A 13,002-nucleotide genomic window follows, 5' to 3' on the forward strand; every position below is an offset into this window, starting at 1 on the left:
CTCTCGTTCCTAGGAACTTTATCACAATCACAATATTATCGTCTCTAGGAAACCTCCCTGTCCACTGACAGATCTGGGTGCACACTTTCACCGATCCGTTGCTCACCTCACTCACCTCTCCGCGGCACGTAAGATTCCCGGGGTTCAGCACCACTTGTCGCTCCCGCCAGCAAGAACGACCCGGAGACGTGATGGGTGGCAAACTTCCCTATTAACAGCTGATTCTTCTTTTTATTTCTTCCCTTTCTGGGAAGTTATTGTCACTTATATAGGTTATATCAACTAATTAGAATATTCACGATATGTGGGGAAAAGATAGACGTATATGGGTATAACTTGAAGCACCTAAGAATCACGCAAGAATCATGCAGAGGCCTTGACCAATTACTGAGACTTCCTCAAGGTGAAGTTAGTTGTATACGTGCAGAATAGCAGTTTTTCAACTGCACTGGCAGCTTGCCAGGTGCCATCTTGGCCAGGCTCCACCTAGGGCCAGGGGTCCGTACGCAACCCCGACAGTTTGGAGAGTATTACATGTCTATTTCAGGTAACTATTTTAACAATGATGGTAACATTGATGGCATATTTGAGAAACATGAAGACGTCTAGTGGGGCTCATTTGAGGGCATGAGGAAGGGAATAAAGACACACTGAAAAAACTGGCTGGAGTCAGGTTACTATTTAAGTTAAGGAGTGTCAGAGGAAATTTTAGGCAGAAGACTGACATTATTTTTTATTGTTTTTTACCGAAGTTCACATCAGACAGATAGTGTGTTAACAGCAAAACAAAGTTTGAGAGAGGCACTTTTCACAATAATATGAAAACTCAATCATCACACTTAGGAACCACAAAAGGATCTGACGTTGTTTAAATGAGATCTGTATAAACTTAAATCAATTTACAAATACTAGAAATAAGTTGTTTTTCAGTTGTATTCGCATCCTTATTTAATTTAATGAATTAATTAAATAATTTTGGTAGTGGGGATTGAACTCAGAGGCACTTTACCCCGAGGCTACATCCTCATACATCCTCAGTCCTTTTTGCTCTTTATATTGAGACAGGGTCTCTAAGTTGCTGAGGCTGACCTCAAACTTGCAATCTCTTGCCTGAGCTTTCCAAGTCCCTGGGATTACAGGCATGTACCACCACACCCAACTGTCATCCTTAACATTTTTATTATATGATAATATAGAGACCATATTAATTGGAACTCTTTGTTTGAAAGTAGCTTGAAGAGAGAGAGAGAGAGAGAGAGAGAGAGAGAGAGAGAGAGAGAGATATTTACAAAATCAAACTACCAAAGATGACAAGGAATAATCAAGCCCAGGATCGTTTTTCTCTTTTTGATCTCGGCTTCTCTGCTTCTCTAAAACTGTAAAGCTTCACTCTCTTGAGCCAGCCTACTCCATGGAATTATGGCTTTTGGTATAATACAGAGCAATAGCAAGAGCCAAAGCAAGAGACTAGGTAAAATTTTAAGAAAATAGTACAAAAAGAGAGACTTCAAATTCTGGTCTGGCATGTAAGGAACTTGAAATCATCAACCCATCCTACAACAAATTAAGTTGAACAAACTGAAAAATCCACCCGTCTTTTTAGATCTGCCAGAAAAGTGAGGTCACAGGGAAAAAATATTGCTCCAAAATTAGAAAGAAAGACAAATTCAGAGAATCACAATTTACTGAAGCAGAAACCCATGAGCATAAACCTCTATGGGAACTAGTGCTGGCACAGAAAAACCTAAACTAATTGACCAATTGCTTGAGGCTCAGTGTGGATGAGTCTGAGAGTTAAAAACCCCAGGAGGACACAGTCGTGGGGGCAGGTACCCACACTTCTGTGAATTTTGCCTACAGAGGCTCAACCAAGTTCTCATAGTGAATACTGAAAAACAAAAAGCATCCCCTCATTGTTCTGAAAGGGAGAGGGGAAACATAACCTTTTGAAATATGCCAGAGCATTCTGTTCTCAACAAGTCCTGCATTTTACCAGTGCCTAAATTATTCCCCTCCCTGCAGATCCTGAGTAACACGAGGGAAGAGAAGCACCCAAGTCCAGCCCAATCATATATCCTGTTACACCTAAGACCCGGGGGGGAGGGACGTGAAGAAACACTTGGAAACCAGTTCGGTGGCATAGGTTTGATAAAGGACCAAGCCCTAACCACAGGACTACAGGGTATTTCCCTTCCCCCTCACCCTATACCATACTACTAAAAATAAATTTACCACTGTTCCTTTTGCCCAATTTATGTTGAGTTGTCAAAAAAAAAATATGACAAAGCATTCCAAAAAGCAAAAATCAGAGTCTGAAGATAGAACAAACACAAGACCAGATTTATTTATGGCACAGAAGTAGGAATCAACTGAGGGAATTCAAAACAGCTATTTTGAATTAAGATACTAAGGGTTTTGATTAAGATACTAAGGAAATGGATAACACACAAGAACAAATGAGCAAGATAAGCAGAGAGGTTGAAATTCTAAGAAAGATTTAAAAAATTGTTAGGGATCAGAACCACTGTGACAGAGTCAAGAATGCCTTTGATGGACTCATTATAGACCCAACACTGATGAGGAAAGACTCTCTGATCTTGGAGGTATGTCAATAAAAACTTTCAAATGGAAAAGCAAAGAGAAAAAGACAAAAAAGAAAGTAATGGAGTATATAGAGCAAGAAGTTATGAAATTCATCTGGAAGAATAAAAAACCCAGAATAGCTAAAGCAATCCTTGGCAGAAAGAGTGAAGCAGGGGTATCGCAATACCAGATCTTCAACTCTACTACAAAGCAATAGTAACAAAAACGGCATGGTATTGGTACCAAAATAGAAAGGTGGATCAATGGTACAGAACAGAGGACACGGACACAAACCCAAATAAATACAATTTTCTCATACTAGACAAAGGGGCCAAAAATATGCAATGGAGAAAAGATAGCCTCTTCAACAAATGGTGCTGGGAGAATTGGAAATCCATATGCAACAGAATGAAACTAAACCCATATCTCTCACCATGCACAAAACTAAACTCAAAATGGATTAAGGATCTCGGAATCAGACCAGAGACCTTGCATCTTATAGAAGAAAAAGTAGGTCCAGAGCTTCAACATGTCGGCTTAGGACCAGACTTCCTCAACAGGAATCCCATAGCACAAGAAATAAAAGCAAGAATCAACAACTGGGATAGATTCAAACTAAAAAGCTTTCTCTCAGCAAAGGAAACTATCAGCAATGCGAAGAAAGAGCCTACAGAGTGGGAGAAAATCTTTGCCAATCATACTTCAGATAGAGCACTAATCTCCAGAATCTATAAAGAACTCAAAAAACTCTACACCAAGAATGCAAATAATCCAATCGACAAATGGGCTAAGGAAATGAATAGACACTTCACAGAAGAAGATCTACAAGCAATCAACAAACATATGGAAAAATGTTCAACATCTCTAGTAATAAGAGAAATGCAAATCAAAACCACCCTAAGATACCATCTCACCCCAATTAGAATGGCGATTATCAAGAATACAAGCAACAACAGGTGTTGGCGAGGATGTGGGGAGAAAGGAACACTCATACATTGCTGGTGGGGCTGCAAATTAGTGCAGCCACTCTGGAAAGCAGTATGGAGACTCCTTAGAAAACTTGGAATGGAACCACCATTTGACCCAGCTATCCCACTCCTTGGCCTATACCCAAAGGACTTAAAATCAGCATATTACAGAGATACAGCCACATCAATGTTCATAGCTGCTCAGTTCACAATAGCCAGATTGTGGAACCAACCTAGATGTCCTTCAATTGATGAATGGATAAAGAAACTGTGGTATATATATACAATGGAATATTACTCTGCCATAAAGAATGATAAAATTATGACATTTGCAGGCAAATGGATGAAACTGGAGAATATCATGCTAAGTGAGATAAGCCAATCTCAAAAAACCAAAGGAAGAATGATATCGCTAATAAGTGGATGAGGACATATAATGGGGGGTGGGAAGAGTTAGTGTTAGGGTTAGAGTTAGGTTTAGGGAGGGGGCAAGAATGGAGGAAGGAAGGACTGTATAGAGGGAAAAGAGGGGTGGGAGGGGTGGGGGGAAGGGAAAAAAATAACAGAATGAATCAAACATTACCCTATGTAAAAAAAAATAAATAAATAAAGAACTGTGGAATAACAAAAGGTGTTACAGGTACATAATGGAAACACCAAAGGAAAATAAAATAAAGAGAGAAAACAGAAGAAATATTTGAAGTCATAATGACTGAGAATTTCCCCAAACTAATGTCAGACAAATCACAGATCCAGGAAACTCAGAATGTGACACTTGAATAAATCCCAGAACAATCACCACTACCACTAACAAAAACCTTTGCTTAGTTATATCATATTCAAACTGTAAAAGATCAAGGATAGAGAAAAATTTTGAAAGAAGTCAGAGGAAAAAAACTTCTCTATAGAGAAGGGAAGACAATAATTATGTCTCATTTCTTAGAATCCAGGCAAAAAAGGAGTGGAGTGATATAGTGTTGAGAGAGAATACAAAAATAAATAAATAAACCCTAACCTAGAGTTCTATATCCCGTGAGGTTACCCTTCAAAAGTGAAAAAGAAATTTCACTGAAAAAGACTTTCTCAGGCGAACAAAAATTGAGAGAATTTGTAGCCAGCAGATGATCTTGCAAGCAATGTTGAAAGAAATTCTTCAGAAAGAAAATGATATGTTAGAAACTTGGATCCACATAAAAGAAAAACATCAGAGAAAGCATAAGTAAAGGTAAAATAAAAATATTTATTTTTCTTATTTTAAAATGACATAACAGATAACACGTTGATATAATACCAACAATATTTTCAATGCTTATTTATGATATATATTATTTATGTATATATATTCTTATATTTAAATGAAATTAATGACAGCAATGATAGATACAAGTTATTACATTGTACTACCCATGAAAAGGTATATTATTATTTGAAACTGGACTTGGATTAGTTGTACATTTATCATTTTAAAATATATTATAAACTCCAAGATAACCACCAAAAAATTAAGAAAAGAAATGCAATTGATATGCTGAGATAAGAGAGAAAATAGACTCATAAAATGCTCCATAAAACCACAAAGAACAGAAAAAGATTTGAAAATAAAAATCAAAACAAAGTAAATAACATATGGAAAACAAAGCAAATATGGTGGATATTATCAATAATCATTTTAAACATCAATGGTCTAAATACATAAGTTTAAGCAAGATTTGTTACAGTGAATCAAAAACTTAGACCCAACTATGTGTTGTTTACAAGAAATCCATTTACTATAAATACAGGTACACATCCCTATATGTGGCCCTATCCTTGGGGCCTCATCTCTTGCAATACCACACATGTTGATTATCTTATTTCATTTAACACTACTCCCTCATTCTCTATCCCTTTGGTTATAATGCCTTCTGAGTTCTAGACCTTCATTTCGCAGTTCCATTTCAGATTTCTATTTTAATATCTCAAAAGGGGCTCATACCTGTATTTCCTGAAACATCTTCCTGTTGTGTCCATCTTGGTCAATATTATTTTTCTCCACAGTGGTACCTAAGCTAGATTTATGGGATGCATTGCCAATTTCATTTTTCTGGTAGTTTCCACAAACACCATATCTTCTAACACCCCCATCCCCACACATATACCCTTTATTGCTCCTCTGGAATATTATTACCATCCTATAGTTCAAGGTTTCTTTCATCTTGAATAGACTCATAAATGGTTGCTTTGCCTCTGGCCTGCCTTCCTTCTGATCTCTTCTCTGCATTCCCTTTACAAACATACTGGATTACACCATTGCACTGCCTACAACTCCAATATTATCTAAATCTATGGTATTCCCTTGCTAGGCAGGTCTTTAGATAGTGTAAAGAAATGAAGCGTTAAAATTGAGAAAATTTGAAATAATGTTCATTAATTGGTGAATTATTTAATCAATTTATTAAAAGGTATCTACCAAGTATCATTGTTATGTATTCAGCTATGTATTAGACATTATCTTCATTTTATATTAGAATATGAAATTTAAGTTAAGGAATGTTTCCTTGCTTTGTTATCCATAAACTATTTAACAAATTGATCTTCTGCAGTTGGTAATGAGCAGGTGATAGGTGCTAAAGTAACTTTTGCAGTGATTTTAATATAATAACAAAGCTTACTAATTTGTATTCATTAAACAATATTTTTTTTGTTTTGTGCTTTTGAAAATTTGTATTGCCAACCACCGCGGAAAATAGAAGATAGAAATGTCATAGTTTTCTACACAAAGTCAATAACAGAATTTTTTTATGTCCTTGGAATATTTTCCAGAGACACTTTATCGCCTAAAATTTATTTTAGGACCCATGATATTACTGATGAAAATAAGACATCTATTTACCTAACAAACTTCATAGTATCTACTAAATCCATGCCTCTATTGACAGTAATTGAAGAGGGGGGAAAAAAAGGAGAAATGACCGATGACTAAGTGACATGAGAAGGTCGTTAAGTATCCTCTTGAGAAATCAAGAGAGCTGCTTTATAAGTTAGTGAACTTGCTAATAGTTTAGTACCAAATGCTTACTTCTTAAAGAAATCCTTTCTTTCTTTCTTTCTTTCTTTCTTTTTTTCATTCATTGTACACAAATGGGGTACAATTTTTTATTTCTCTGGTAGTACACAAAGTAGACTCACACTGTTTATGCAATCATACATGCACATAGGGCAATGATATTTGTCTCATTCCATTATCTTTCCTTCCCCCTGCCCCCTCCCCACCCCTCCTTTCCCTCTACACAATCCATCCTGCCCCCATTCTTCCCTTACCCCCTAACCCCTTCTCTGCTATGTATCATCATCCACTTTTCAGAGAAAATATTCGGCCTTTGGTTTTTTGGAATTGGTTTACTTTACTTAGCATAATATTCTCTAACTCCATCCATTTACCTGAAAATGCCATAATTTTATTCTTCTTTATGGCTGAATAATATTCCATTGTGATATATACCACAGTTTCTTTATCTGTTCATCTATTGAAGGGCATCTATGTTGGTTCCATAATCTAGCTATTGTGAATTGAGCAGCTAAGAACATTGATGTGGCTGCATCACTGTAGTATGCTGATTTTAAGGCCTTTGGGTATAGGCCAAGGAGTGGGATAGCTGGGTCAAATGGTGGTTCCATTCCAGGTTTTCTAAGGATTCTCCATACTGCTTTCCAGAGTGGCTGCACCAATATGCAATCCCACCAGCAATGTGTGAGTGTACCTTTTTCCCCACATACTCACTAACACCTGTTGTTGTGTGTATTCTTGATAATAACCATCCTAATTGGGGTGAGATGGAATCTTAGGGTGGTTTTGATTTGCATTTCTCTTATTACTAGAGCTGTTAAACATTTTTTCATATATCTTTTGATTGCTTATAAATCTTCTGTGAAGTGTCTGCTTAGTTCCTTAGCCCATCATGCACTTCAGATAGAGCACGAATCTCCAGAATTTATAAAGAAATCAAAACACTTTATACCAAGAATATAAATAACCTCATCAAGAAATCTTTTCTTGAAGGAAAATTTACTTCTTTGGAGATTTTGTTTAAATACATAAATACTATATATCTTTCCATGCTCTAACCTATGCACAGAGAAATGAGTGCAGAGTAGAATTTCAGCATCATCATGTAACAAGAAACTTTTTATGCTGCAGTTTTGAACTCTTGTATTTGTTACTAGAAAAATCATCTTTTCTTGAAGTCTACTTACAAGAAAAGTTTTCTCATTTCTTCCTAAAAGAATTCCCAGAGAGCATTTAGGGAGCTCTTGACTACCATACCTGAACGGAGATCAGTCAGTACTTAATCACTGAAATTCTATCAAATTGTACAAAATAACTCTGAAATTACAAACCTAGAGTACAGCCATGCCAGTTTAAACCTTATTGACACACTGATTATTGCCTACAAATTTCTGGAATAGATATATAGCCTAAATTCTATAAAAACCCAACAATTTAGTTAAGCCTATGACCTCTTTTACAAAAGTTTGCCCCATAGGTCCTTATCATAAGTGCCAGCAATGTTAAAATGCCATGGTTTCTATTCCTTGTTCTGTTGTCATAGACAACATATGTTCCATAGATATATGGAAAGAAAAGAATACCAAGTAATCATTAACTTGGAATTGTCATGACAATCACTACATTAAATACAAAATAACAATTTCCAAGTGTTAAAGCATAAAAATCAAGAGAAAACTATACCTGCAGATCCCTTCTTTTTAAATATTTATAATGGTGGTGGGGGGGGATAGAATCTGAAAAATCAGAAAACATAAGAGAAGAATATCTTATTAGACAGCTATGTAAAATGAGCTTGCACAAAAGTTAAAATTCAGTGTTAGCTAGTAATATCCAGGCGTTGAAACACTACTAATTGTAAAGTGGTTAGCTCCTACATAAGTATAAAATACAAGGTTAGTGATTTATCCATTCATTGAAAAAGTTTCCTCTGTTCATCCTTTGGCTTGAAAGACATGTTTGTAAAATATTCCTTTAGGTCATTCTGAATGGCTAATTCCACTAATGCTAGAAGAATCATTATGGAGAACCCTAGGGTTCTGGATCAAGTCCACCATTTGGAAAAGAGTTCCTGGCGTGCTACCAGGCATACTTAGTAGAGACAGAGGATCTGATCAAAAGGTAACAAGTAATCGTGTGGCAGGAGCTGCGTATCCTGAATTGAGCTTTGTCAGATCCACCAAGTCCTAACAGTAGGTGGGCCTGGCAACAATTCTTTGTAAGACTGAAATGGAATATCTGGAAGCGAGTATCATTATGGATTTGGGAACACAAGTAGGTGCATGAACAAGTGTCCCAGAACCAGATATCATCAAACCCTGTTGCAAGGGTCCTCACCTTTAACTTACATCTATAGCTACAAGGGCAGGGGTTCCCTTTACAACAGCTAGTGGAAGAAAAAAAAAATAGCCAAACTCATTTTATAGACGATTGGCTCAACATGGACTCTAAACAGGACTGCTGCTGTGCTGGTGCTCCATTGGGGTAGCCCTAAAATTCAGCAACAAGGGGATATCCTTCCAATGAGCAAAACATACTTCTCTTTGTGCAGGAGGAGGGGTGCTCAAAATGAAAATACACATACATTCATGAGTAATGTGAATGGTTTAGCTGAATATTTAGGTGCCTAGAAAGAGAAATACTTGAAGATCAGGGATAAGGGAGTCTGAAGAAGAGGCATATGAATAACCCAAGGGAGTGGGTATGAAGCCTCAAGATCTTTGTATCACATACTAACATTCAAGAGACACCATTTCTCATGGAAGAGGTAGCAGAAAACCAGGGCATAGAATGACTCAGTCATAGCATTATCTGGCCTCTGTCATTAGCCACTCCTGTGTTGCACAAGGGGCATGATGGAGCAGACATGTCACAGTGATGAAGTCTAGGCAGGGTTATATGGCTCCCATTTGCCACAGCTGATCTCAGTTTGCTTCTGCCAGATGTCCAACCTGCTGGACACTGGCCCCATCCCTTACAGACTTAGCAGGCCCTTGGAATCAACTTGGAAGAAACAGGATCATTTGGAAGGTTATCACAGACTCACAATTTGGAACTGATCCCAGGACAAGCCTGATATTTTTGGTTTATGTTGGAAATTTGAATTTCCTTTTTGATAGTCAGATGTTAAAGACATTAATTTTAATATTTCCTTTTAAAAATTAATTTTTCATTTGACAGTCAACATGAAGTAAAATGTTGCTAAGTCTTGCTCACTAAAATGGAAATGAATCCAAGTTGACATCAGTCATCAATCAGTCCTCAGCATGACTAACTCATTTGGTGAGATCTGGATATTAATGAGACCAAAGTTTAAGTCCCTGACCTTTCTAAAAATTTTTATTTTAAGAAATCATGTTTTATTTTAGGATATTTCTGTAGCAGGAACAGTCTGGTACAGGCTATTCATCTGCAGCTTACCATTCTAATCCCTAGTCAGATTGGTAAAGTAGATAGACAATGCTTTTTTCTTCTTCTTCCCTTTGGCCCTAAGTTATAGAACTCCTTAGTGTTTTCCCTGGTGTCCACATTTCTGATGCTAAACTCACAATAGTTTAGTATCTACTACTTTTAAGTTTGGCCAACAATTATCAGTTGATGACTTAGATACATTAGGCACTCAAAGGGTTCGTGGAATGAATTAATATGAATATAAATTAACCATTTCATAAAATACAAATCTTTATTTTGTAGGAGTTTCAGAAGATATTTGAAAATCATCTATATCCCCCATATCCAATGCCGTATTCTTTTACTTTTTGAGTTTGTTTAATGATCTATTGCTCTCCAGCTGCACTTCCATCACCTAGTCTATATTACTGCTAGTCTTATTACCCTTCCAGTGTATTCTCTACAGAGCAGCTAACATGATAGGCGGAAACCTGATATCTTCATATCATTGCTTAAAACCTTTTCATGACTGCTCATGAAATACTTGGAGTCTATGAGTCCATTAATTCTGGTGTTTCTAGAGTTTTATTAGGACAGTGATCTGGAAAGTAGTCAGGAGACCTCTCTAGAAGCTATGTTTAAACAGTGAAGACACTGAATTGACAAAGTGTTTATGTTTCTGTGACTTTGGGAGTTAAGGGTACCTCTGGGACTGGGGAGATAGCTCAGTTGGTAGGGTGTTTGCCTTGCAAGCACAAGGCCCTGAGTTCTATCCCCAGTACTGCAAAAAAAAAAAAAGGGTACCTCTGAAGATACCACTACTTCCCAGTCTCACTTCTTTCCACAGCTTTTAGTCCTCACTGATCCTTCATTCCTGGCTTCCTTTCAGTTCTTGGAATGTTCCAAGATCTTTCTATCTGAGGACTTTTATATTTGCTGCTCTTCCTACCTAAAGACACTTTATTGTTCTGAATGCTACCATTCTCCAATTCTTAGCTTAAATGTCATTTCCTCTTGGGAGATTTTCCTGACCTTGGGCTAGGGCAGCTCCTCCATCATAGACTCTGTGAAGTTTGATCTCCCCCATTAGACCATAGTCTTGAGGAAGTGGGACAATGTTTACCCTGATCTTTGCAGTATTCCTAGTGCTCAGCTTAGTGCCTGATTTCACTCCATGCATGTTTGTTGAAAGAATGAATTGCATGGCATTTGGAAGAGATCTCAAGGATAATAGAATTGGGTCATAGGATGGTTATTGTATTGCTATGGTCTTGTGGCTAATTAACAGTGATATTAGAGTTGAAATGCTATAAAGAACTCTGATTCTGTCTGAACATACCCAGGGTCCGTTCCAACCACCTCCTCATCAATGAACAAGGCTGAAGTCTCAAGCAGTATCCCTAAGTTTCACCTAAGCTCTCTTGTGTTATTTTTAGTTTGTCTGTGGCTAATTCCCTCCATACCAGTCCATTTCAGAATGACTCTTATATTTTCTGTTTAGTTCCAGATTCTATGTTTTCCCCACACTGCTTTTCGATGCCCATTGTCACATATTCTGTAACTCTTGGAGTAGGCTGCTTCACCCACCACACATAAGCTCCGCTCCAGAACTTGGTCCTTGCACAGTGCCCCAGGCCCTGCCTGTTCTATGTTGTGTTTCGGAGATTTGCCCATTGAATCCAGACTCCATGGAATTGTATTTGAACTATACTTTCATAGGTCACAGGCTTATTGGGGTATTAAATTTTGTTATGTCATACATATGTATAGAAGCCTTGCTACTATGTGCCAAACATTGTCCTAAATGTTTTACAGCTGATTTCATGGCAACAACCATAACTTGTTCAAGGTCACACAATGATAAGTGATGGAACCAGTACTTGAAGCCAGGTGCTTTTGCTCTGGGGTACATATTGTCAATCCTCCCCTATAAAACCTCTAAGTGAACATGGCTGTTTGAACTTCACTAGTAGAATGAGAGACAGAAGGTGGCCTCAATCATAGGCAGAGAAAAAATAAGCAAGAAAACAAGACAAGGAGAGTAAAAAGAATTAGGGACAGATAATGCTTTTAAGGAGAATGTGTATTTGTGAAGTTGCACGTGTTAAAATATGTCCTGCTAATGTGATAAGCACCATTTATACCTCCAAAGTAAGGATGAGGTATATGTTGTGGTTGAGGAAGTTGAAGAATAGCATTTCAGAACTGACAACAGGCTGTATGAGAGAAGGGCCCAAACCTCGGGACTGAACCAAGAGGCTGTAACATGAGTGGAACTCACAGACTAGCTACACCATGTAGCCTCTTACATGGCACTATGCAACTTTATCAAAACCAAATGGGGAAAGTGCTTCCATTCAGAGAAAGAGGAAGGAGGAGAGAGAGACAAGAATAGGATAAAGGGAATGCTTTTGATTTTTCTCTATTTAGAATGATGTTGACCTTGGGTTTAGCATAGATAGCTTTTACGATGTTGAGGTACATTCCTACTATCCCTAGTTTTTCCAGTGTTTTGAACATGAAAGCATGCTGAATTTTGTCAAGAGTTCTTTTCTGTATCTATTGAGATAATCACAAGATTCTCATGTTTACGTCTATTGATGTGATGAGTTACATTTATTGATTTATGTATGTTGAACCAACCTTGCATCCCTGGAATGAACCCCACTTGATTGTGGTGCACTACCTTTTTAATATGTTTTTGTATGTGATTTGCTAGGATTTTATTAAGAATTTTTGCATCTATGTTTATGAGGGATATTGGTCTGAAGTTTTCTTTCCTTGATGTGTCTTTGTCTGGTTTTGGTATCAGGGTGATACTAGCTTCACAGAATGAGTTTGGAAGGGTTTCCTCTTCTATTTCAAGGAATAATTTGAGGAAGATTGGCCTAAGTCCTTCTTTGAAAGTCTGGTAGAACTTGGCTGAGAATCCATCTGGTCTTGGGCTTTTCTTTCTTCGTAGGCATTTGATGGCCTTTTCAGTTTCACTGCTTTAAACTGATCTGTTTAAAATTT

The 13,002-nt window shown here is 37.3% G+C and overlaps 1 non-coding gene across 1 annotated transcript; it reads right to left on the reverse strand.

Moving 5' to 3' along the window:
* Positions 1-756: 756 nt before the first annotated feature.
* LOC124968813 (small nucleolar RNA U13) lies at positions 757-858 on the reverse strand. Its single transcript, XR_007105851.1, has one exon. It is a non-coding gene; the product is annotated as a small nucleolar RNA U13 (small nucleolar RNA).
* Positions 859-13,002: the final 12,144 nt, after the last annotated feature.

Source organism: Sciurus carolinensis, chromosome 1 (genome assembly GCF_902686445.1).
Source record: "Sciurus carolinensis chromosome 1, mSciCar1.2, whole genome shotgun sequence".
NCBI lineage: Eukaryota > Metazoa > Chordata > Mammalia > Rodentia > Sciuridae > Sciurus > Sciurus carolinensis.